The sequence below is a fragment of the Podarcis gaigeae genome (genome assembly GCF_964106915.1).
Source record: "Podarcis gaigeae genome assembly, chromosome: 5".
Classification (NCBI taxonomy): Eukaryota; Metazoa; Chordata; class Lepidosauria; order Squamata; family Lacertidae; genus Podarcis; species Podarcis gaigeae.
The window spans coordinates 63022556-63045694 of record NC_139681.1 but is presented as its reverse complement, the minus strand read 5'-3'; the positions used below and the strand labels follow the sequence as shown (position 1 = coordinate 63045694).

Sequence of the window (23139 nt, the reverse complement as noted above, 5' to 3'; positions counted from 1 at the left end):
ATGGATAGTTGATTAAGGGCCCTGTGTGAGAGAAGAAAGGGAAGCTCCCAGGTAAGAGTTGGGGGGTTTGCCTTTCTCTGTGTTGGTTAAGTTAAGATTTACCTGTGAAAGAGGACTTTCTTCTTCTTTTTTGCTTTTGTTTCCATTTAGATTAGATTTTTTCTATTATAATGTATTAATTAAATCTTATAAATGAAAAAACCCAACTGAAAAAACAAATCTATTAAAATGCAGATGACAAAAACCATAAAAACAGCACAGTACTATAAAAGCCCTTTCCTGAAAAGAACAGCCAGTGTTGAGGGCCTGTTGGAATAGGACAGGACAAGTGGGGTGGGGGTGGAGCCAGGCTAGCTTCTCTAGGAAGGGAATTTCAAAGTCTGGTAGCAGCAACTGAGAACATCCCAGGAATCTCTTGTGATATCTTTAGGGTAGAAGTGCATCTCTATATTCTGCCATAAATTAAGTACTTAGATGGCCCAAATGTAAAGGATCTGAATTGCCTCAGCAAAGCCATTGTATAACTCTGCTAGAGTACATACAGTATGTGACCGACTGGTGGTATTCAGTTCAGTGACACCAATGGTAGTTGGGCATGTAGAACGGGGCTGAGGTGAGTCTCTAGGCAACAGTGAAGAATTGGTATCTGCTCAGCATCCAATTACCAATGACACTTTAGAGGACACTTCAAAAACCAGTGGTAGGGGAGAAAAGGCTGGCCCTCTGCTGTTACCTGCCACTGAGCAAATCTCCACAGTGTAGTAATTAGAGATGTCATCCTTCTGTTGAGCAACACACCTGTTGCTCTCTGATGGGGCTCTATAATCAAATTTAGCTGTCATGGACTTCCAGTAGCTCAAGTCCCAGTGGGGCACCTGAAAGCATGTCACAACCACCACTGGCACTCTGACTCAGACTCCCATTTGGTGGCCCCCTCCGTTTTTTGTATTTTACTTACAGAACGTAAGAGCAGCTTTTCTGCTTTTCTGCTAGGCTTGTGATCACAAGAAGACCAGTTCAAGAGAACTGGCCCCTGTACAAGAGAATTCTGAAGTCAACTGGTGGTATTTAATGGAAATCTTCACCTGCCTAACCAGCGTCCTTCTCAAATAATTCTGGTCGTTTCTTTTCTCTCTCTCCCTTTTTTCCCTTTCTGTCCAAAGAAGGTAGTTATGCTGAGATAAATTCTTTGGTTCACAAGGAAACGGAATTATAATATGTTCTTCAGCTACTTAGCCTCTTTGAAGTCATTCACAGCTTACTATGTTTCTCTGTGGAACTTTGAACTCTCCACCCACAATACATAACAAGACTCATTTATTTACTTATTGCATTTCCTTTGCTATTGGGTACACAACTGTTTCTTTCCAGATGAAAGAGAAATAAGCTGAGAACCTCTCGCTAGAGGTCATTTGTGGGCCCAGGCACAGTGAGCCCGCAAACGTCGGGGTTGAACCATGGGAAGAAGTAGTAAAGACGGGTCAAGCCACTTGGGATCAAATAGGTCACAACTTCATTGCTTACAAATGTCAGAAGGTCTTGGCTTAGGCATTGGGTGTGTATCCTGAATTAACCAACCCAATTTGCTGAATAATAATAATAATAATAATTTATTATTTATACCCCCCCCCCCAAATCTGGCTGAGTTTCCCCAGCCACTCTGGGCGGCTCCCAATCCAGTGTTAAAAACAGTACAGCATTAAATATTTAAAACTTCCTTGAACAGGGCTGCCTTCAGATGTCTTTTAAAGATAGGATAGCTGCTTATTTCCTTGACATCTGAAGGGAGGGTGTTCCACGGGGTGGGTGCCACTACCGAGAAGGCCCTCTGTCTGGTTCCCTGTAACCTCACTTCTCGCAATGAGGGAACCGCCAGAAGGCCCTCGGCGCTGGATCTCAGTGTCTGGGCTGAACGATAAGGGTGGAGACGCTCCTTCAGGTATACAGGACCGAGGCCGTTTAGGGTACCAACACTTTGAATTGTGCTCAGAAACGCACTGGGAGCCAATGCAGATCTCTCAGGACCAGTGTTATGTCATCAGGGTCAATCCTGGGTAAAGGACCACTCTATGATGCACATCAATTCTGGACAGTCCTTCCAGGATGCTGTTGGGTAGGTGGGGGTCTATGGCCTATACACCCCTGCCTTGGTATTCAGACAGAGGTACTCCCCCTTTGACCCCTTTACTAGGATACCATAATCCTTGGAGTGGATCCCACCTAAATCCAGCAACGCACGCTCTCCACAGCTAAGAGAAAGTAGGTAGGCATTATTGACCTTGGATTGCAGCCTTACAGTGAAGCTGGTTGTTGGAAAATTCAGGACCAACAAAAGAAAGTACTTCTTCACCCAGTGCAAACTATGGAATTCACTTCCATGTGAGGTAGTGGTGACCACCAACTTGGATAGCTTTAAAAGAGAATGAGATACATTCATGGAGGGATTAGGCTACCAGCCGCAATGAGTATGTTCTATATCCACTTTCAGAGGCAGAATGCTTCCAAATTCTACTTGGGAACCATAGGAGGGGAGACTGCTGTTGCACTCACATCCTGCTTGCATGCTTCCGACAGGTATCTGGTTGGCCACTGTGAAAAGAGGATGCTGGCCTTTGGTCTGCTCCAGCAGGACTTTTCTTATGTTCTTAAACCTCATTCAGTGCATTGTCCACAGAAAGCATGCTTGGGCTTCTTTCAGGCACCAGCATTATGTATATTGAGCTTCAGAGTGTTGTTTTATATATTAAAATGTTGTAAACTAGCTGAGCCCCCCGTGGGAGGAAATGGTAGAGTAGGGGAGGAGCTAGAAAATTTTATAAATACAAATCCCACATGTGCAACCATGTTAAAGCTGTGGTCTTGCACCCACTGTCTCATAAGTTATCATGGACATGAAACCTCAGTCCTGCACAGAACCAAAGCCCCAGGTCAATTTCTCACTGAAGTTCAGCTCATCTTGCTTGGTTAGAGTTTGAACAATACCAAGAGGTGGTGGGAGCAATCACTCCCCTTCAAAACCTGGAGAGTGAGCACCTAGTCCTATTTCCCCATGTTTAGTATGTCCATAAATTATGTTTCAAAACACACATTCTCACATGGGGCCATCACATCTACATTCTGTTCATCCCACCACATTCTAGGAAGATGTCTATATAGACATCTGCCTTTACCAACCTGAAGCCATCCAGATGTTTTGGCAATGGGAGTTGCAACCCCAAACAACTGTGGAATCAGTTGGTGAAAGCTGCCCTAGAGACATCAACCACTTTAACCTCAATAAATGACCCAGAGAAAATGTGAAGCCTTATGACCAACCTCAAATCCTGTGCAGTAGTGACTAGTGTACTCAAATATTGGTGGTGCTATAAACCAAAACCACCCAAGTCACATCACTGGTAGATGGGGCATTGCAGAGCTTGCCAGCTGTTGGGACTGAGCTGTGGGCAGCAGTCTGAGGCGAGCTGGGAACAAACCAACAGGACTCGTTGGACTGAGCTAGTGATCAGGAAGACCAACAAGCAAATCAGGAGGACCGAAGGACAAGCCAGGAGGCAGGACTGCATCACAGCTGACTCCTCAGGACAAGTTGGTTGAGGAGCTTTCTGTGTTGGTAGCTAAAAGCTATCTGCCACATGCACTCAGACTTTCACAAATTCTGTTTAATGGAAGACTGTATATAAAAGAACCTGAAGCCTTGCTTTCTAAGAGGCACTGTTGTCTCGGTAGCGCCATGCAATCTTTAATCTGAAAGCCAGGACATAATCCTATCACAGAAGCCGTGCTAGAGGCACCTGATGGCAGCGTGTGCCGACTGAGCTAGCTGAAATATGAGTTGGATTCTATCCTAAGCATATTTCAGCAGACAGTCAAAGCTGTCTCCTTCCCAGCTTGCCCATCCCTTGTTAATCAAGGGGAAAGCTGCAGAGACATTTACAAGTTCCCCATCTGTCAGCTCACCACACTCAGCCTTTTTCTTGCCCTCCCCCAATCCACTTGGCCTTTGAGATTTTTGGATGGGAGAATAGCTCTGTTTCCCCAGGTCCTCTTTGTGGTACAGTTTGTTGGAAAAGATTGAGTGGACAGGCAAAAAATGGCTTTCCCCGGAAAAGTGCCTAGAACAGGAGACCAATTCTCACAGGCTGGGCTTGGGTGCATTTTATTTATGAGGAGTCCCTTGCCTGTTAGCCCTTGCCCTTGCTCATGAATCAATCCAATATCTGAAAGGGAGAGGATGCTTTCATTGACAGCTTGGAAGGCAATGGCCTTATTAAACACCACTTTTCTAGGTCCTGCTGAACAACTGTTTTCTTTGATCAAAATGATAAATGAACCCCAGAGAGAGCTGCTGAGAAAAGCTTACTCAAGTTAGGAGCTTTTGCATCAGTCTGGATCCTCCTGTTCCCTTGTGAGAAGGAAATGCCAAACCAGGGGTAGCCAGGTAGGTTCATAGAGGTCCACAGAATATTGTGATATCAACCTGGCTAAGGGGATGGAGTATAGCAGGGCTGGGGGCAAAGCCCATAGAAGGCAATTTATTCATCCTGGGAAGAAATGCTAATATTTAACCTGGCCACCTTACCAGCCACACATGATAGGGGGCCAACACAGATCAACTCAACACATCCTTGATGGCAGCTGTGGCACATGCATGCCATAAGCAGAAGTACGTGCATAGCAGAAAGCTCTGGCAGGATACCGAATGATCATTCTTATTAAAAAGCTGATGGACCTGAACCTTTACCATCTGTGATTGGATTAAAGACTTTCTGAGGGACCGCACACAAATAGTGAGGATTGGGCTGTCCCCTGAGTTTGCTAGATGACATCGCGGGAGACCCCTGCCTCAGGAGAGCGAGGAAAACCTGGCCAGTACCTCTTTGAACTCCAGCCTTGGGGCAGGAGATACAGAAGTACAGTCAGCCGCAGCAACAGGTTAAAGAACTGATTTTATCGGTGGGCTGTTGGGCTGCTGAATGGAAAAAAATAGTGGTGCAATTGACTTCCAACAAGCACACAGTGTGCAAACAAGACTGAGTGTATGTGTGGGGGTGGGGAGAGGGGCTCATTTAATTTAACTGCACACAGGTGGTGTAGTGACAATAAAGGTTTATTATTATTATTATTATTATTATTATTATTATTATTATTATTATTTATTATTATTATTAGTCGGTCAAGCTGAGTATTGTCCATGCTGATTGGCTGTGACTCTTTGGGGTTTCAGGTAAGAAAGTCCCAGGGGGCCTACCTGGAAAGGCCAGACAAAGAACCTGGCTGGCACCTTTCACATACAAAGCAGTTTCTCTACCACTCAGCTACAGCACGTCCCCATCACTATGAGCCACACTTATAAACAACATTTTAAGAGATTTAGAAGAAGTCCTAGGGCTACAGTCCAAAGCCCTTTGTACCAGCCTAGGGAGGGATAGGAGCCTTGCCAGACTCCAGTGTCCTCCACCAGAGGACTTTCCTGTTTCACCTGCCAAGCTTCCATGCAGGGAGTGCTGAGCCAACTCAGGATCTGCTGGGACCTGAGCCAGCCCAGCCGCCATCATATAACAGCATCGAACTCCAGGCTGGCACAACAGTTTACCTTCTGGCCTGCCTGCCTGGGGTGAGTAGCAGAGCTGTGGCTGTGGCAGTGGCCCTGCTGTTCTGTTAAGCCCTGCTGCTTCTGCTGCTTGGGGTTTGGACTGCAGCTGACATTTTACAGATGGGGAAGACTGAGTCTCATTCCAAAGGCGATAATGAAATCCACTGCAGAGGAAAGACACACAGCAGATAAGAAAAAGGACAAACTGCAGATCAGTTTGTGCAAATGAGGGCTGTGTACGCCGCTCCATACACTGAAAGCGCATTTCCCACAGAAAGAATCCTAAGAACTGTGGTTTGTTATGGGTGCTAGGAATTGAACAGTAAACCACATTTCCCAGGATTCTTTGGTGGGAGGGAGTGCTTTTTCCCCTAGAAAAAATAGGTGCCAGTACTCACCATGAAGTTGTTACAATGAGTGCCACACTTTTTAACAACAACAAAAGAGGTGCTGGCGCTGCGTACCTTTGAGTACCTCCTGAAAAAAAGCACTGGTGGGAGGTGCTTTAAACGTATGGTATGTACAAAGCCTAAGTATTTTTCCATGTATAAGACCAAGTTTCCCCCCTAAAAAATAATGTCAAAAATTAGGGGGTGTCTTATACTCTGGGCCATCTCCCCCCATTTTCTTAACTCTGAATCCCCTAAAATAGGGGGCGTCTTATACATGGGGGCGTCTTATAGACGGAAAAATACGTTATATGGTCAAGGAATTACGATCATAGAAGACATTCTTGAAAATGTTTACTAGAGGACAAATAAGTGTACTGCCGTGGCAGAGAATTCAAATGCAAACAGGCAAGGTACATAGAAGCTCCTCACATCCAACGTACTCCAGAAAGTCTGTATCACACCCACTTCACACATTCCACATCACCCAACGCATAAATCCTGCACCATACAACAATAATAAATAAATATCGTAAGGAAGCAGTTTTAATATGAATAATACAAATTGCAACAAAAAAGGTATGTACTTTTAAAGTATTTGATGCGGTTATTTTTCTCCATATAACCAGAAATATAGGTGCTCCTGGAGAATATTCACATGTGATTAGGGCGGAATTCCCTCTTTTGCATAACTATTAAAAGTCCTCTTTTTCACCTAATCACCCTACATGTGGATGGAAATAAAGATGCTCTCAGCAGTGGGGGCCTTTGTGATTACTATAATAGAATTAATATGGCATTTTAGTTTGGACACAGACATGTGATTTTGTATGTCACTAAAGATGCTTCAGGGGAAATAGCCAACTGTTCTCTCTTTCTCTGATCATTCTGCATGCATTTACTTACAAGTCAGTCTTAAAGAGACTTACAATAAATGCAGTCTTTTGCACACTGAGGTCATAATCCAACCTCCCTTTGTGCCAGGCTGGCATGGAAGGTTGGATGGGATGGAGGTGCATTTTATGCCAGCATGTGCTTGTGGAGTGATGGCAGCATCACTCCGCCAGCAAAGAGACCCCCCTCCTCCCTGCTGGGTCCCCACTGGTTGTAGCCAGCAGAAATCCTTGAAACTGGTCCATCCAGGCCTGATCACTGCACCAGCTCCATTGATAAAAGTGGTATTAAGAACAATGTTGCAGCTCTGCTTTCACACAGATCGCTTGCTATACAACACAGGACTCCCACGCTAAAGAAATATATACTTAGGATCAAACAACAATCTCCCACTTAGCTATGCATGTGTGTGTGAGAGAGAAAATGAGAACGTAAACTTCTCTGCACCTTCAGCTGAATGTGACACACACTTTTGCAAAGTTGTAAGCAGCAGGGAAGCTGCTGGGTCCTTAACTCTGCCATTTAATGGTGGGGGAACATTACAAACATATCAGGATAAAGGGAAACAAAGCAAAAAACACTTCTGTTTTTAAGGATTAAAACATCACACCCACATATGGAGGTCACAGCTCCAAAGTCCTGGAAAAAAAGAAATGTTTTTGCCTGGCGCCTAAGGATCGCACCAGGCAAGCCGCCTTGTGGAGAGCATTCCACAAGTGGGGAGCCACCACCAAAAAGGCCCATTCTTGCATTGTCACCCTCTGGAATTCCCATGGAGGGGACACACAAAGAAGGGCCTCAGTTGATGATCACAGGATCTGGGTTGGGTCATATGGGAGAGGCAAGCCTTGAGGTACTGGAGTCCTGAGCCACATTAAGCTTTATAGGTCGAAAATAGCACTTTGAATCGGGCTCTGAAACTAATTGGTAGCCAGTGCAGTTAGGCCGGGCTTGGTGTTATGTGCTCAGACCATGTTACCCCAGTGAGCAACCTGGCAGCTGAATTCTGCACCAGCTGCAGTTTCTGAACTGTCTTCAAAAGCAGCCCAGTGTAAAATGCATCGCAGTAATCCAGCCTAGAGGTTACCAGAGCATAGACAACAGAAGTTAGGCTATCCCTGTATTACGTATTGGAGCTCTCTACTCATCTTCTGGGAACTATGGATCCCAGGTTTCCTTATGAGAAGGAAATGGCTATTAGATTCTTTACCATGTGAAACACCCTTTTGCCAGAATAAGTCATTAGCCTATGTACCTAATGAAAATGTGGGGGTGCAGTTTTGGAGCTGGCAAGTTGGACCACGCCATTTTTCAACAACAGCATCTGCTGGTACAAAGGGACTGTCTGGCAAATCCTTTCCCAGATAATGAGTTATTAGAGTAATTTTTCTTTCAAGTGCTCCTGATAGCCAGGGCTGATGCAGTATCTGTATCTTCAAAAAGCAAGCATGCAAAGGGTCACAGATGTAGCTGAATCTAAATTTGTTTTCAAACACAAATGTTTGCAGGAAATGTTGCCCATTATTCTCTCAGCTGTGCTAATTAGGGAACTGTTCCGACTATGTGCTGATGGCAAAGTGTTAATTAGAGTGTCACCGTTACAGTCTGTTGTAAATAAATGCAGGGGAAGGGATACTAGTGTGGAAGCCATGGAAGTATTGCCAGAATTTGACACAATTACTCCCCACTGCTGCTGCTGCCACCACCAACTGCTGCTTTTGTAGGGCCCATGATCTCTACCAGACATGAAAAGGATTAGACTTAGGCAAGGAAGGCAGATAAATTTAATCTGAGCATGGGATGGCCAGATGCAGATTCGGACAGTGCCCTTACACCATTCAGTGTAGAGTATTTCAGCAGGTGCAGCTTGCATGATAAGCAATACCTGCTGACCATTCCTTGTCTGCACAACTATGCAATGTGCAAGTTTCATCCTCTTTTGCATCTACCCACAATAGAGCAACATCTGTTAGCAGAATAGAAAAGTCAGCATTCATGGTTCTTTCTGCAGGCAGATGTGGATAACAAGCACACAACTGAATTGAGATACCTTCACATGATGATTCCTACTCCCCCACTGCTTAATTGGTATAGACCAGGCATAGGCAAACTCGGCCCTCCAGATGTTTCAGGACTACAACTCCCATCATCCCTAGCTAACAGGACCAGTGGTCAGGGATGATGGAGTGGTAGTCCCAAAACATCTGGAGGGCCGAGTTTGCCTATTCTTGGTATAGACATTCCAGCCTGTCATTGTATGACACTATATGAGTAAGACGGGACTAAGCTGTCTTCCACTGCCTCCCACAGTTTGGTCAAACTCATGCTGGTAGCTTCAATAACACTGTCCAACCATTCTCATGATCCATAGCTTCCACCCTCTGGAGAGAGAGAGATTGAGATTGAGAGAGAGAAGTGATTATGTGAAAACTATGGTGAACTGAATGAGACCGGGATTCTTGTACCTTTCATCATTGTGTAGAAGATGGATTTTCAACACATGCTGATTTTTCAGCATGGTAAAAAAACCTGCACTTGCCAACATTTCTTCTTTGGTAGTTTAAGGGGAACAAAAACTCATTGCATCTGGCCTCTCTACTGAAGACTATTAGTTTCACCAAACTGAGAAGCCATTTGGGTTGGGTGGGATTTTTGGGGTTCGGCCTCCATGTGTCCAGTTTGCCGAACAAAAATAAATGCTAACAGTTTTCAAGTGATACAACTGATGTATGTTGATGGTCAAGTAGTTGACTCCAATACTTGATTGCTTCACCTTATGCAAAACTCTGAAAGGCATGGCTTAGTCCATGTTCTCCAGACTTCTGTTTCTCTCTGGGAAACTGAATAACCCATCCTAGATGTTAAACCAATTCCCTGTGTATCTGCTGGTGAAAGCAGGGATAATGAAGCAGGGATAACAGACAGAACCACCATTTTATTGATCACATTTTGCAAAAAGTGAAATGATTTACAAAAGGCAAAATACATAGGTACAGTGAGGAAGAGGAGGAGGGGAAGCTCCTCGGCAGAATGCTGCAAGAAGCGGAAATGCTTTGCATAATTGGTACAATTAAGAACAAAGCAAACGTTTCCAAGAAGGTATATCCATCCTCTGTTGTATTGCTGGGAGGGAGGGGGCATCCAGTTGCACCAAAGCAGCACACAAAGTGTAGGCTTGCCATACGTCAAGAAAATTCCTGACATGTCCTGGTTTTCAGATGTAAAAATAGCACCAGGGGGGAATTTTGCCGAATCAGAATAATGTCCAGGGAAACCCGGGAGGCTTTGTAGTTGTCAGGAATTTGTGTTGTTGTTGTTCAGTCGTTTAGTCATGTCCGACACTTCGTGACCCCATGGAGTAGAGCACGCCAGGCACTCCTGTCTTCCACTGCCTCCCGCAGTTTGGTCAAACTCATGCTGGTAGCTTCAATAACACTGTCCAACCATCTCATCCTTTGTCGTCCCCTTCTCCTTGTGCCCTCCATCTTTCCCAACATCAGGGTCTTTTCCAGGGAGTCTTCTCTTCTCATGAGGTGGCCAAAGTATTGGAGCCTCAGCTTCAGGATCTGTCCTTCCAGTGAGCACTCAGGGCTGATTTCCTTAAGAATGGATAGGTTTGATCTTCTTGCAGTCCATGGGACTCTCAAGAGTCTCCTCCAGCACCATAATTCAAAAGAATCCATTCTTCGGCGATCAGTCTTACTTTTTGAAATATGGCAACCGTAACAAAGTGCCACTTTCCCAGCAGTGGGGCAAGGATAGCACCCAGGGATCTTTGTAGGAGCTGGGAAAGAAACAAACAGCATGAACCTTGGTGTGCATGCAGAACACAAACCATGGATCTGTTTCTAAACAATATTTAGTACACTGCACACCATGGCTTAGTGGCCTATCAACTTTAGTTCAGAACTGCCTTGCAGTAAGTGCATGAGTTTGGTCTCTGGTCTGCATTTTGCTGTATGTTTCTCTTCAAATGAGGGGGATATAAAGGATATGAAGGCAGTGTCAAAGAGCGTTTGCAACAGCTTTTCAGTTATTTGCTCCAAGAGCCTGCAGTCCCGCATAAAATCTGCTGGCTAAATATAGCCGGCACCCTATAAATTAAACAGAGTGTTTTCTTTGCACTTACAGAGGGTTTGTCCAGCAGTATTTTTATCCATAGCAGATAGAAACACCAAGGGAGTTTTATTTATTATTGGATTTACATATATCACTTCATTGCCATTGGTCAGGAACATTCTTTTATAATAGCTTATGTTTCATCCCCCTGCAAGCCTCGAGTCCTAGTAAAGACTTTCATTTGAAAGCTCTCCCTTCTTCTCACTGCCTTTCTTCTCCTTCAAAGGAAAGGTCTCTTCTCTGTGTTGGCTGCTGTTGCAAACTCCTCAGTATATTAATAATTCTTTCTAATTTTCTGAACAGCGAGGACACCGGAAGAACCTCATTATTTCTCCTGTGCTGCATTTGAAGAAGAGTGTTTTTGCAGTAACAGAGTAGGATGACCAGATGCAAAAGAGCACAGGGCTCCTGAACTTTTAATAGTTGTGTAGAAAAGGGACATTCAACAAGTGTTACTTGTCATAGATGCTACACTTGTTGAAACTCCCTCTTCTGCCCAATTAGGGAAAGTTGCAGTAGCCCTTACCATTATTGTTTGCTTCTGGCCATCGTAACAGGCAATGCAGTCTAGTGATCAGAAAAAAAACACCCCTAAGTTTTACCATCACTTATCCAAAGATTTAAAACCCTTTAACTAGCTTCTGTCATTTGTTTACACAATTCTGGGTTATGTGAGGACAGAAGAGAGCTAAAAAGTGAAGACAGAGCCTCTGGGTCTCTTTTTTTCTTCTGCCTTACTTACCATATTTTTTGCTCTATAAGACTCACTTTTTCCCTCCTAAAAAGTAAGGGGAAATGTGTGTGCGTCTTATGGAGCGAATGCAGGCTGTGCAGCTATCCCAGAAGCCAGAACAGTAAGAGGGATTCCTGCTTTCACTGCGCAGTGATCCCTCTTGCTGTTTTGGCTTCTGAGATTCAGAATGTTTTTTTTCTTGTTTTCCTCCTCCAAAAACTAGGTGCGTCTTGTGGTCTGGTGCGTCTTATAGAGCAAAAAATATGGTACCTGTTCAGTGTGTGGTGAGTTGAGTTGAAAAGAATTGTCCTTCATTCCCAATTTCTTCAGGGTTCCCTAAATGAACTGAGAGTGAGGCTGCATCTCCTAATGATGTTGCCTAAACGTCCTTTACAATTGACATATCTTCACAGCATTTGTCTATTTTTTCCTTCTCAGAGCCACTTATATGAGTGACCTTCACAATATCCGCAGGGAATGTGTTTTGCAAGTGAATCATATGTGGCAGGAAAAAGCAGCTCTCGCTCATTTTAAAACTACAGCCTTTGAAACCCACCTTTTTTGCCTCCCTCTGTCATGAGGTGTTTGGTATTTGCTATAACTAGGGATGGCAGAATCTGCCCATTTCGGTTTCGCTCCATTTATCATTTTTCCAACCTGAAAGACACACCTCGACATTTCCACATAGGTGTGCAAACTTTTTGTTCTTAAAAGAAGTCCTCATAAAAAAATCACCAGCATTTTTGTGCAAATTTTTTCGAATCTACACATTTTTGTTTGCAGTTTTGCAACTAATGCACACATTTTTATAAAACAAATTGTAATTATAATTCAATTTTGTATGCTATCTTTGCTAATACAGTGGTACCTCGGGTTACAGATGCTTTGGGTTACAAACTCCACTAACCAAGAGTGGTTGCTCCAGGTTAAGAACATTGCCCCAGGATAAGAACAGAAATCATGTGCCAGTGGCACAGCAGCAGCAGGGGGCCCCATTAGTAAAAGTGTGCCTCAGGTTAAGAAAGGACCTCTGGAACGAATTAAGTTCTTAACCCGAGGTACCACTGTATATGCACCCTAGTCTGTGCATTTCTGTGCACATTACTAAAAACTTAGCACATTACTAAAAAACTTGGAGAAGTGCAACTTTCAAACAATAAATGTGTTTCACGTATCGTTTCAGGAATGGGGAATTAGGAAGCTTCACCTTTAAATGCAAACTGAATCAAATTTCCTCCCTATCCCTAGCTATAATGTAGCAGCTCCCTGAGGTCTCCTATGCACAACCCAATGAACCTAAAGCACATGTGTGCAAGAAGGTCCCAGGTTCAATCATTGAGGTCTCAGGGTATGGCTGGGAAAGTCTCCTGCATAAAACCCCAGAGCACCACTGCCAGTCCATGTCAACATCACTGAGCAAGATGGATCAATGGTCTGACTCAGAATAAGGCAGCTTCCTAGGTTGCTCCTTTCTCGATGGACTGGCATCCCTATCAGAAAAGGAATCCTCCCCCCCCCCCATCTGCTCATCTCCATTTCTTTTGTTTTCCTCTGAGTTGGTGGAAATGCCCCTTAATTCCCCCCTCCTGACAAACACACTCACTTCTGCTTTGTAGCATAGGAACCAGATTCTGCCAGGTTATTTTAAGTGTACTTGATGAAAAAGAAAGTCAACTCTGAACTCTTGTCATGGCTATATTTAGCTGGAACTTCTCTCGCTGGGATTCAGACTCTATTTGGAAACTGCGCAGCTTGGTGTACAGCCAAACCATTTCTTTTTTACACAGACATCCCTCAGCATATGGCAAAGGGTTTTGTCCCTCTCTGTGTTTTATGAGGAACTGTCATTGCTGTGCTAACCTGGCCAGCTGAAGAACAATGCCTTTTACGGTGCATCTGACAGGGTGGGGAAGCGCATGGCTCAATTCTCCTGAGGCACTCTTCTTAGAAACCCAGGATTCCTCTTTTTTTTAGCCTACCCAGTTACAGGGATAAAAGGTCAGCCCTCCTACTCTCGGAAGAAAACATTTTAGTCATTTGGAATCAGGATCCTTTCGGCCAGGGCTGGGAAACTCCAGCCATGTGCCCTGATTAGGCCCTGCAGGCCATTTTGGGTGACTCAGCGCCATCTTTCCCCGTGCCTTGTGTTATAAACGACGTCAGGCAGGAGGAAGTTCAAGCCGCGCCTGCAAAGGGGGAATCACCCTAAGTGTGCTCCTGAGTCTCACAGCTGCTACGTTCTGAATCTGGCACCTGTTCCTGCCGCCCTTCAGGGTTATGGAAAAAAGGCCCCAGGTTCAAAACGCACCAGCTGCAAAGGAAGACTTGGCAACTCAAGTTAGCGTGCGCTCCCATCAATTTTGCAGCCATACTTTTAAGAAGAGTGTTGCTTTGCAGCCACGGCTTGAATTCAAGGACTGTTGCTCAGAACAGCTACACAGAGTGGGCCTGATTCACATCTGTGACCGCAAGCAACTAATTGGGGGTGTGCACACGAATCTGCTTCAAATGAGAGCTTTCTGTCCAGCCTCCCCTCATCCAAATAGACCATGGTGTACATCAGATTGGGTCCATATACACCTGCTGTTTAGCAATGGGAAAACAAGCACATACTTTTCCACAGGGGTCCTAATTTGGCCCACGAGGCCATTTTCTCTAAACCACGTTCACCTGCCCCACACTGGCTGTCCTATGTGATGTAGGCAAAGACATGGCTGCAAACGGTTGGAAGCTTAAAGTGCATTTCCAGTTGTTGCTTGGCTTTCTGACATCTCCGATCAGCTTATCGCTGTTGACAGCCAGCCACTTTGAGCGTGTATCCGTTTGCAGGTGCTGTTTAATGAAGTTAAATAATCAATACTGAAATTAAAATGCAATAATATGTCCATATGGGAGATTTTATTAATTGTGTTCATTCGGCACACCCAGCGAGCATCGTTCACGCAGTCCTTTTACAGTCTCCACATGGTGAGCACATGGGATCACAGCCTGTAGCTGTGCCATGTAAGGCTGTAGGATTAGAACACCAAGTGTTATTATTATTTAGTCAATTTATGAGTTGTTTGGCACATAAGAAGTTTCCAAGCAACTAACAACATTGGAAAACAGAAAGCGTGGCATAAAGGGAGAAAAAGTCTATTGCGTTACATATGAAAGCCTATTTTAAAAAATACAATAGCCTGTAAAACAAATAGCAGCAATGTTTTTGTGTAAGAAATTGGTGACATATAGTGCTGCCCCTTTCATCCTATGTGATTTCAAGTATTATTCTGCTGGAAAAGGCACTGCCCACATAATAGGCTGTCTGGAACCTCATTAGCTGGCTGCTTATGCATCACCAAAAAGGATGGAAGACATAATCTAAAAGAGCAAAAAGTGGGCAGATTTGCATAAGATCCGCATTTGCTAATTCACAGAAAGAATTTCAATAATAATAAAATAAATTTCACTCTTAGTGGGGAAGAATGAGACCAGGTGGCATTCTGCTGTTCAATCTGTTGTCCAAATGTTCACTTACAGTGGGCAACTTCAGGAGTCCTCCTCTTCCACCTTACATTTTTTTATCTAGGTCCAGCCAGCCCTTCAAATAGAGGCCTTTCCTCTGATAGCTCATCAAACGGAGCAAAGCAGAACATATGGCCACCCTAAACTTCATAGCATTTCAATAAGCCAAATACCTGGCTTATTTCTACTCAGGGGGACAAGGCAAACTCATGTTACATAACCTTTAATAAGCAGAAACAGCAACCCCAATAAAAAACTGATCACAGGGATCAGTTCAGATGCACCGTGGTGTTTTGCACCTGTGACTCAGCCATAGTGTTATACTTGTTACTTGAGCCAGAAAAGCCTTCAGTGCTTTGTGCCAATTACAGCCCCATTATGATTATACATTTTAAAAGCCTGGCAAAGGAGTTGGCCGTCAGGCCTGCAGGAATCCTGCCAAATCCTGTACATCCCAAGCAGATGGATCTCATTAAGAGATGCCAAGCGGCTTGAAGCCACCTGACCACCTCCTTGCCTGCATTTCTTTCTCCAGCCAGCGCAATATGGCCTCATCAGCAACCTGGAGAAGCAAAGCTGGCTTACAAAGAAAGTGAACCACACACCTTTTCCCTTTCTATCCTTATAAGCTCAGAGGGGGATGAGAGTAAGCGCCATGTTCTTGCTTAGATTGAATTCTCATCCAGTGAGTCAGGCAAATTAATGAACAATCGGATTGACATGACCTGCTACAACATACCTCAATACGGTTCAGTCTGTGCTATCATTGGCTCATTTAGCTTCACAAATCATCTGGCTTCATGGGGGCAATTTGGCTGCATTAAAAGCAGGCAGGCTTTCTGCTGGAATGAGATGGATTTTGCTAACTGTAAGTCAGTCCTCTCTCTCTCTCTCTCTCTCTCTCTCTCTCTCTCTCTCTCTCTCTCTGAATCACTTGGTTGCCTTTTCGATCTCACAAAATCTGACAAGATTCCAAACAGGGCGACTTGGAGTAAGAAAAACCTTCGTATGAATATCTTTCCTTTCATCCTGTGCACTTAACATTTTCAGGTGCTCTTCAATGACTTGCCTGGGAAAGCAACAAAGCAAGTTTTGCACTTTGAAAATACATTGATTAATGGCTTCCCAAATTCCGCTGGTGATCTCGGTATAAATCTTACAGCACCAAACCACTAAAGCACCCAAATGCAGAAAATCAGACCCATCTGTCTTCTTTTTGAAACAGAGTTTGTGGGGGAAGTGGGTACACACACACACACACACACACACACACACACTTTTACTGCATTTTAAGTCAGTTTTCATCCATCACTATCCTGGTAGTAATCTTTGTCTATATACGCATCCTTCTTTATGGGGCTGAGTTTTTCTTTATTTTTCTCTAGAATGCTGCTATAGATGTGCAATTGTATCTGTGAACTGGCACTTGTACACATTCCAATCCAGTTAATGCAAGATGCCTCCTTAACAGTGGCGCAGTGTGGGGGGTGCAGGGGGGGCCGGCCGCACCGGGCGCAATATCTGGGGGTTAGGGTTAGGGGGTGCAAATCCATGGGTTAGGGGGTGCAAATTACTTGCCTTGCCCCGGGTGCTGACAACCCACGCTACGCCACTGCTCCTTAATGGAGGGTCATGAAGTAGCCAGATTTATCTTCTGCTCAAATGAATTAGCAAGGTATCTGTAGAGAAACCCTGCATGGGTGCAATGATTTTAAAAATATTCTAAATTGCCAATTAAAAAGAAGAGGAGGAAGAGCAAGGCAGTGGTGAGGGAAGGAAAATTATGGGACAGTTTCCAGCTTCTTAATGAAAAATTCAGGGCATGTGATATAGATAACCACTTTGAGGTTAAAACAAAAAAAATTCCTTCCAGTAGCACCTTAAAGACCAACTAAGTCAGTTCTTGGTATGAGCTTTCATGTGCATGCACACTTCTTCAGATACCAAGAAGTGTATCTCAAGAAGTGTGCATGCACACGAAAGCTCATACCAAGAACTGACTTAGTTGGTCTTTAAGGTGCTACTGGAAGGAATTTTTTTTGTTTTGACTATGGCAGACCAACACGGCTACCTATCTGTAACTGGAACTATGGAAGGCACCACATTGAGCCGCATGAAATGGAAGTCCATCAACCAGAAGTGTGCATGCACACAAAAGCTCATACCAAGAACTGACTTAGTTGGTCTTTAAGGTGCTACTGGAAGGAATTTTTTTTGTTTTGACTATGGCAGACCAACACGGCTACCTATCTGTAACTAACACTTTGAGGTTCTTTTTTTTACCATCAAGCGGTGTATACATTTTATAAAGTAAAAATATATAAATAAAAACTGACAGATTACAGAGTGCAATACTGAATGTATCACCTCCATGCACAAATAACAATCACTAGTAAGTCATGCAAAAACTGCTTCTCTTAATGCATCCTTTAAAAAAATGCAAGATATCTGGAAGATAATATTCCTCCCAGAGGCAATGCCTCAAATAAAAATCCTCTTTGGCTGAAAGATCTATGTATAAATTATTTAACCTCACTAATTGCTTAATTGTTAATGTTCCTGAAAAAGTGCATTATAAAGAAGAGATAAGAGTCAAAACTGATTCTCTTTGCTAGGGATTTCATCTTGGCCAATGCCACAGGAAGCAGACACTGTAAATCCCAATATAAGCAAATTAGCAATTTTATGAGCTAACCAGCTGCTCAGCAGAATTTTGTTGCAATGCATCACCGCCTGAGAAAGAACTCTGTGTGGCCTCCTTAATTCCTGTTTTTCAATGATTTGGAACATGTGCTAGTTGGACTATAACACATCCATTCTACAGTTTGCCCGGTTTTAAAAACTTAATTTTAGATTATAATTAGACTGAGAGTTTTAACCAGAAAAAAACATCAGAACATTCCTAGCTCAGTTAATAACACAGGATAGAGGAAATAACGGTCAGGGCACCAGCAAGGAGACCTCTCTCACCCTCTGTGTTTTAGATTTCATATGATCTGTTCTCAGGAACATCCTCTTGTTATCAAGAGTTATAAAGTGTAATGCATATCTCTGGTTATTATTAGGTATAAGGGGAGGGCCATACCTGAGTGGTCGAGCAATTGCTTCGTATACCAAAGGTCATTGGTTCAATCTCTGGTGTCTCCAGTTGGGGGAGGAAATACCCTTGTCCAAAATCCTGGAAAGCCATCAGGCCAGGACTTTGGAGAAGGAGGTCAGGGCCCCACTCGATGGAATGAGTAGGAAGGCCCCCAAACACAGCATGGCCACAGTTTGAAGTAAACCTATAGAGCAGAGAGGGCACTAAGGCCATAAAGTGTAGAGTCTAACAGTACCTACCTGCATCATTGCTGCTGCCAGTCAGTGTGGACAAGACAGAACTAGATGGACTATGAACTTGGTATACAGAAGCTTCATATGTTCATGTAACCACAATGCCTGCTTTTAAAATTCTTTGCTTTTCAGCAGTTTAATCTTGCGTATTTTCAAAAGCAAGCCTGAAAATGTTACTCTTGATAGCTCAGTCAGTAGAGCACGAGACTCTTAACCTTAGGGTTGTGGGTTTGAGCCCCAAGTTGGACAAAAGATTCCTGCATTGCAGGGAGTTGAACTATTTGATCCTCATCATCCCTTCCAACTCTACAAATCTATGATTCCCCTCCCACTAGAGTTGCCAGCTCTCCAGGTTTGGCCCAGAGTCTAAGCATCAACCTGCAGCTCCAGGAATCTTCTGAGGCCAATCTTGGAGATTTGACCAGCCACTGTTGCTGTCTCACACTAGAAAGGGGTAGTCAGGAAATATGGTACAAGGGACTCTTGCCCTGCCATCATGACTCAGCTGGAGCCACAGCTACAGTAAGGGGATCATTGATTGACTCAGCTGTCAGGCCTGGGCAGTAGAGAACCAAACCACGGAAACCAGTCCCAAGTCAATGTTGCAAAATGGAGTTTGACCAGTGCACAGTGGAGTTAGGAGACTAGAAGAAGTGCTGAGACAGTCTAAGGAGAGGCAGCATGAAGGAGCTGGGCATTCATCCAGAGTACAGTATGGTGCAGAGAAGCCTTCTGTAAACAGAAACAAAAGAGAGAGAGGTAGTGGTGGTCGCTGATGAACAATACAGTGGCACAGTGAACAAGACGATGCATTTGTGTGGTTTTAATGATGAATGGTGCAAGCAACATGCATTTAGGAGCTGGTTTCACAAGGTCAATACAGCTACCAGCAGAGAACACTGGATGCCACCAAGGGTCTTCAGTTAAATATTTTGAGGGGTGGGGAGAGAGGGGTAAGCTGTAAGGAGCCACAAAGAAAGCCTAAGGAATTAGAAAAACAACAGAAAAGAAGTCAACAGATTTCATCATTTTGTACCATTTATCCCCCAAGAAAATCTGGTTACAATAGCAGAAGTGGGGCAGGTTTACCACAGAACTTCACACCCTTTAAATTATGCAAGCCAAGACTGCAAGCAAAATGCTTCTAAGAATATTGTCCGATTCTGAAATTGCAACAGCAACACAATCTTGCACACAGACAAAAGCAATCAGCACAACAGAAAAACATTTTGGCACCCAAATCACTAGAACCTTTGCGTAAGGACTTGGATGGCGCACAGTTGTTTTTTCAGTTGAATTTGCTGTTTGCAACATGAGACAGAGGAAAGTCTTCCTAGTAAGTCTTTGTTACTTTTCTGTGTCAGACAGAATGAAGCATGGCTAACTTGAATTTTTGCAGTGACTTGACAAGTCAGTCAACTGTGATACGTATCGCCATCATTCCACAGGAGAATGGTCTCTGTATTAAGTGTGTCTTCTTATGGAGCTGACAATGCCTCTGTAAATTTGGAAAAGCACAGATCAGTGTATCAGAAATTAAAGCAGCTTAATGGCTACTTGATAGAAATTAGGTGCAGACATCATATAATCCATACTTGCCTCAAACATTGGATGAGTGCTTTGAGTTTTGTCGCAGAACCCCCAAGTGCAGTCATACCTCGTGTTGCGTCCACTTCATGTTGCGTCTTTTGCATTACGTCCCACTGCAACCCGGAAGTACTGGAACAGGTTACTTCCAGGTTTCGCTGTTCGCATATGTGCAGAAGCTCTAAATCGTGCTTCCCGCATGTGCAGAAGCACCAAATTGCACTGCACGCCTGCGCAGATGCAGCGCTTCAAGTTGTGGGCATTTCATGTTACGGATGGGCCTCCATAACACGAGGTACCACTGTATACAGTGAGGTTTTTTCCCCTTGTCCAAGAAAGTAGAATCTCTTATGTCCTTTTCTGAGTTTGTAGAAATGAAATAGAAAGATGTCCTTCAGCATGTACCAACAAAGTGCTTGTCACTTCTACCTGCTATTGAACACACATTACAATGTTGGCCAGTACTGAGGTCATACTTCTTTTCAGAGAAAGAAGAATGTGTGGAGATTGTGTGGGCAGTATTCAGTGAGAAAGAACACAAATTCCCCACTTAGTTATGTTTGCTTCCTGCATAACCTGATGGGAATCTTTCAGATTGCTGTGAAGAAACAGGAATGTAACAATGTCAGCTGTACAAATTCTATGGAAGATCAGCCCAAGTCATTTTTAGCAATGCTGAGAACAGAAATTTCAGAAAGGAAACAAATAATACTGTTACACACCACCCACCCCAATCTCCAAGCTGTGCAAGATTCCAGGGTTCTAGGACTAGGTGCTTACCCAGGATTCATGTTTCCTTTTGGAAACAGTGGAGACTGTGGTGTCTTTATGATATATGGTTTGTTCACAACTATACAACCTGAGTCAAATGATGGAGGGGCTTACAGCATTCCAAAAGGGTCTTGCTTCCTCATAGACACAACTTGGGATCAAAACAGATACCGGCCATGGCTCTTACTCTCGGTCCACTTTGCAGCCTTTAACAGACTGAAGCCATTTTCCTCCAGCCTACATCATCCCCAACTGCAACCCTAAACTCTCCACTCTGCTTTGTCTCAGCTAACTATCTCAGAGCTCAGGTAAGGGATCCACCCATTTGCCAACTGCCACAGAGTCTGCTTTGCTGATAGCCCATCTCCCTGTCTTTGTTCTCTGTTAATGGCCCATCTTTCAGCAATCTACTGAACTCAGGAAAGTGGTTTGGCCTGCCTTAACACTTTGCTAAATCCAGTGTCTGGCAGCCAATGTTAGCACTGCAAGCATTGATGAAATTCTAATATCTATCAGACCCAGGAATTTAGGGGATACTGGCACCTACAAACTCACAATACATTGACACAGTGCCTTGAATACCTGGAGAAATTGTATGATGTTGAAACAGCCCCTTAAAAACAAAAGCAAGCGTCAGTGGTCTCATTTCACAACAATGTGAAAAGTCTTGCTACAGAAGCCCACATCGAGATAGACGAGCTGCATGATGACTACTTTGTGTTACAGTAAACAAGGGGTAAAGTTGCCTTGAAGGAACAAAATATAGATCAGAGATGAGTGGAGGTGTTCAGATGAATGCCAGTGGGTAGTGGCAACCAAATGAAGAAGCTGGTCTCTTCCACACTTTCCATTTCTATAACTAATGCCTACCAGGTTGTCAGTTTAACGGCACAACTATGAGCCAAGAACAGAACCAAGCTGTGTGACAGCATTGTGAAGTCATAGTTTGCAACCCAAGCTTCCACTGAAATCTGACCTCTTACCCCGTAAATAAAGCTGTAATATCCATTTATATTCCACCTTTCTTCCATTTGAAAGGGTTCTCTAAAGTGAAGGGCTGTCCAGCTCAGTCTCAGTATTTAAAGATAAAGAACCCTAAGAAGGGAGAGGTGGAGCCTTGAAGTTGCTCATCAACAATTAGTATCCGGACAACAGAATGAGGAGGCATAAGGGGAGGACTTCAATGTAGCACTAAGTTGAAGTCCCTTAGTGACATGCTAGTGGTGCTAGCAAAATGGCATGTGCAAGAGAAGGAGCAGTAAGCCAACATGGTTCTCGAGGTTGGTTGTGGGGCTACCTTTGAAGGTGCCCCAGAAACATCAATTAATCCAGAATGCAGCAGCTAGACTGCCGACTGGGAGTGGCCGCTGAGACCATATAACACCGGTCCTGAAAGACCTACATTGACTCCCTGTATGTTTCTGAGCACAATTCAAAGTGTTGGTGCTGACCTTTAAAGCCCTAAACGGCCTCATCCCAGTATACCCGAAGGAGAGTTTCCACCCCCATTGTTCAGCCCGGACACTGAGGTCCAGCTCCGAGGGCCTTCTGGCGGTTTCCTCACTGCAAGAAGTGAGGTTACAGGGAACCAGGCAGAGGGCCTTCTTGGTAGTGGCGCCTGCCCTGTGGAACGCCCTCCCATCAGATGTCCATGAAATAAACAACTATCAGACTTTGAGAAGACGTCTGAAGGCAGTTTAAGGAAGTTTTTAATGTTTGATGTTTTATCGTGTTTTTAATATTCTTTTGGGAGCCGCCCAGAGTAGCTGGGGAAATCCAGCCAGATGGGGAGGGTATAATAATAATAATAATAATAATAATAATAATAATAATAATAGTGCAACAGATTGCTGTAGGCCTGGTACTTCCTGTTGCACAACAAGCTTCTGCTAGTGCAACTGTTGCTCTGGGTTTCATATTGCACAACCATTATTCTTGCTCTTATGCTAGGGCCCTTGCATTGGCTGTCAGTGAATGTTAAATCCAGGCCAAAGTCACCTGTTCACAGTGTGCTCCACTATGGTGAGATGCATTTTGATTTAAATTATAGCAGTTGTTTCTAAATTGGCATATATCAAGTGTTGTTGTTGTTTAGTCGTTTAGGCATGTCCAACTCTTCGTGACCCCATGGACCAGAGCACGCCAGGCACTCCTGTCTTCCAGGACACCGTACAACCATCTCGTCCTCTGTCGTCCCCTTCTCCTTGTGCCCTCAA

General features: G+C 44.0%; 2 long non-coding RNA genes across 2 annotated transcripts; both read right to left on the bottom strand.

The window, feature by feature from the left end:
• Positions 1 to 14611: 14611 nt before the first annotated feature.
• Positions 14612 to 16121, bottom strand: LOC310846033. Its single transcript, XR_014565102.1, has 2 exons — positions 15246 to 16121; positions 14612 to 14737 (listed from the first exon to the last, which is right to left on the bottom strand). It is a non-coding gene; the product is annotated as an uncharacterized lncRNA (long non-coding RNA).
• A 28-nt stretch (positions 16122 to 16149) lies between these two features.
• LOC310846022 lies at positions 16150 to 21803 on the bottom strand. Its single transcript, XR_014565091.1, has 3 exons — positions 20165 to 21803; positions 18572 to 20063; positions 16150 to 16301 (listed from the first exon to the last, which is right to left on the bottom strand). It is a non-coding gene; the product is annotated as an uncharacterized lncRNA (long non-coding RNA).
• Positions 21804 to 23139: the final 1336 nt, after the last annotated feature.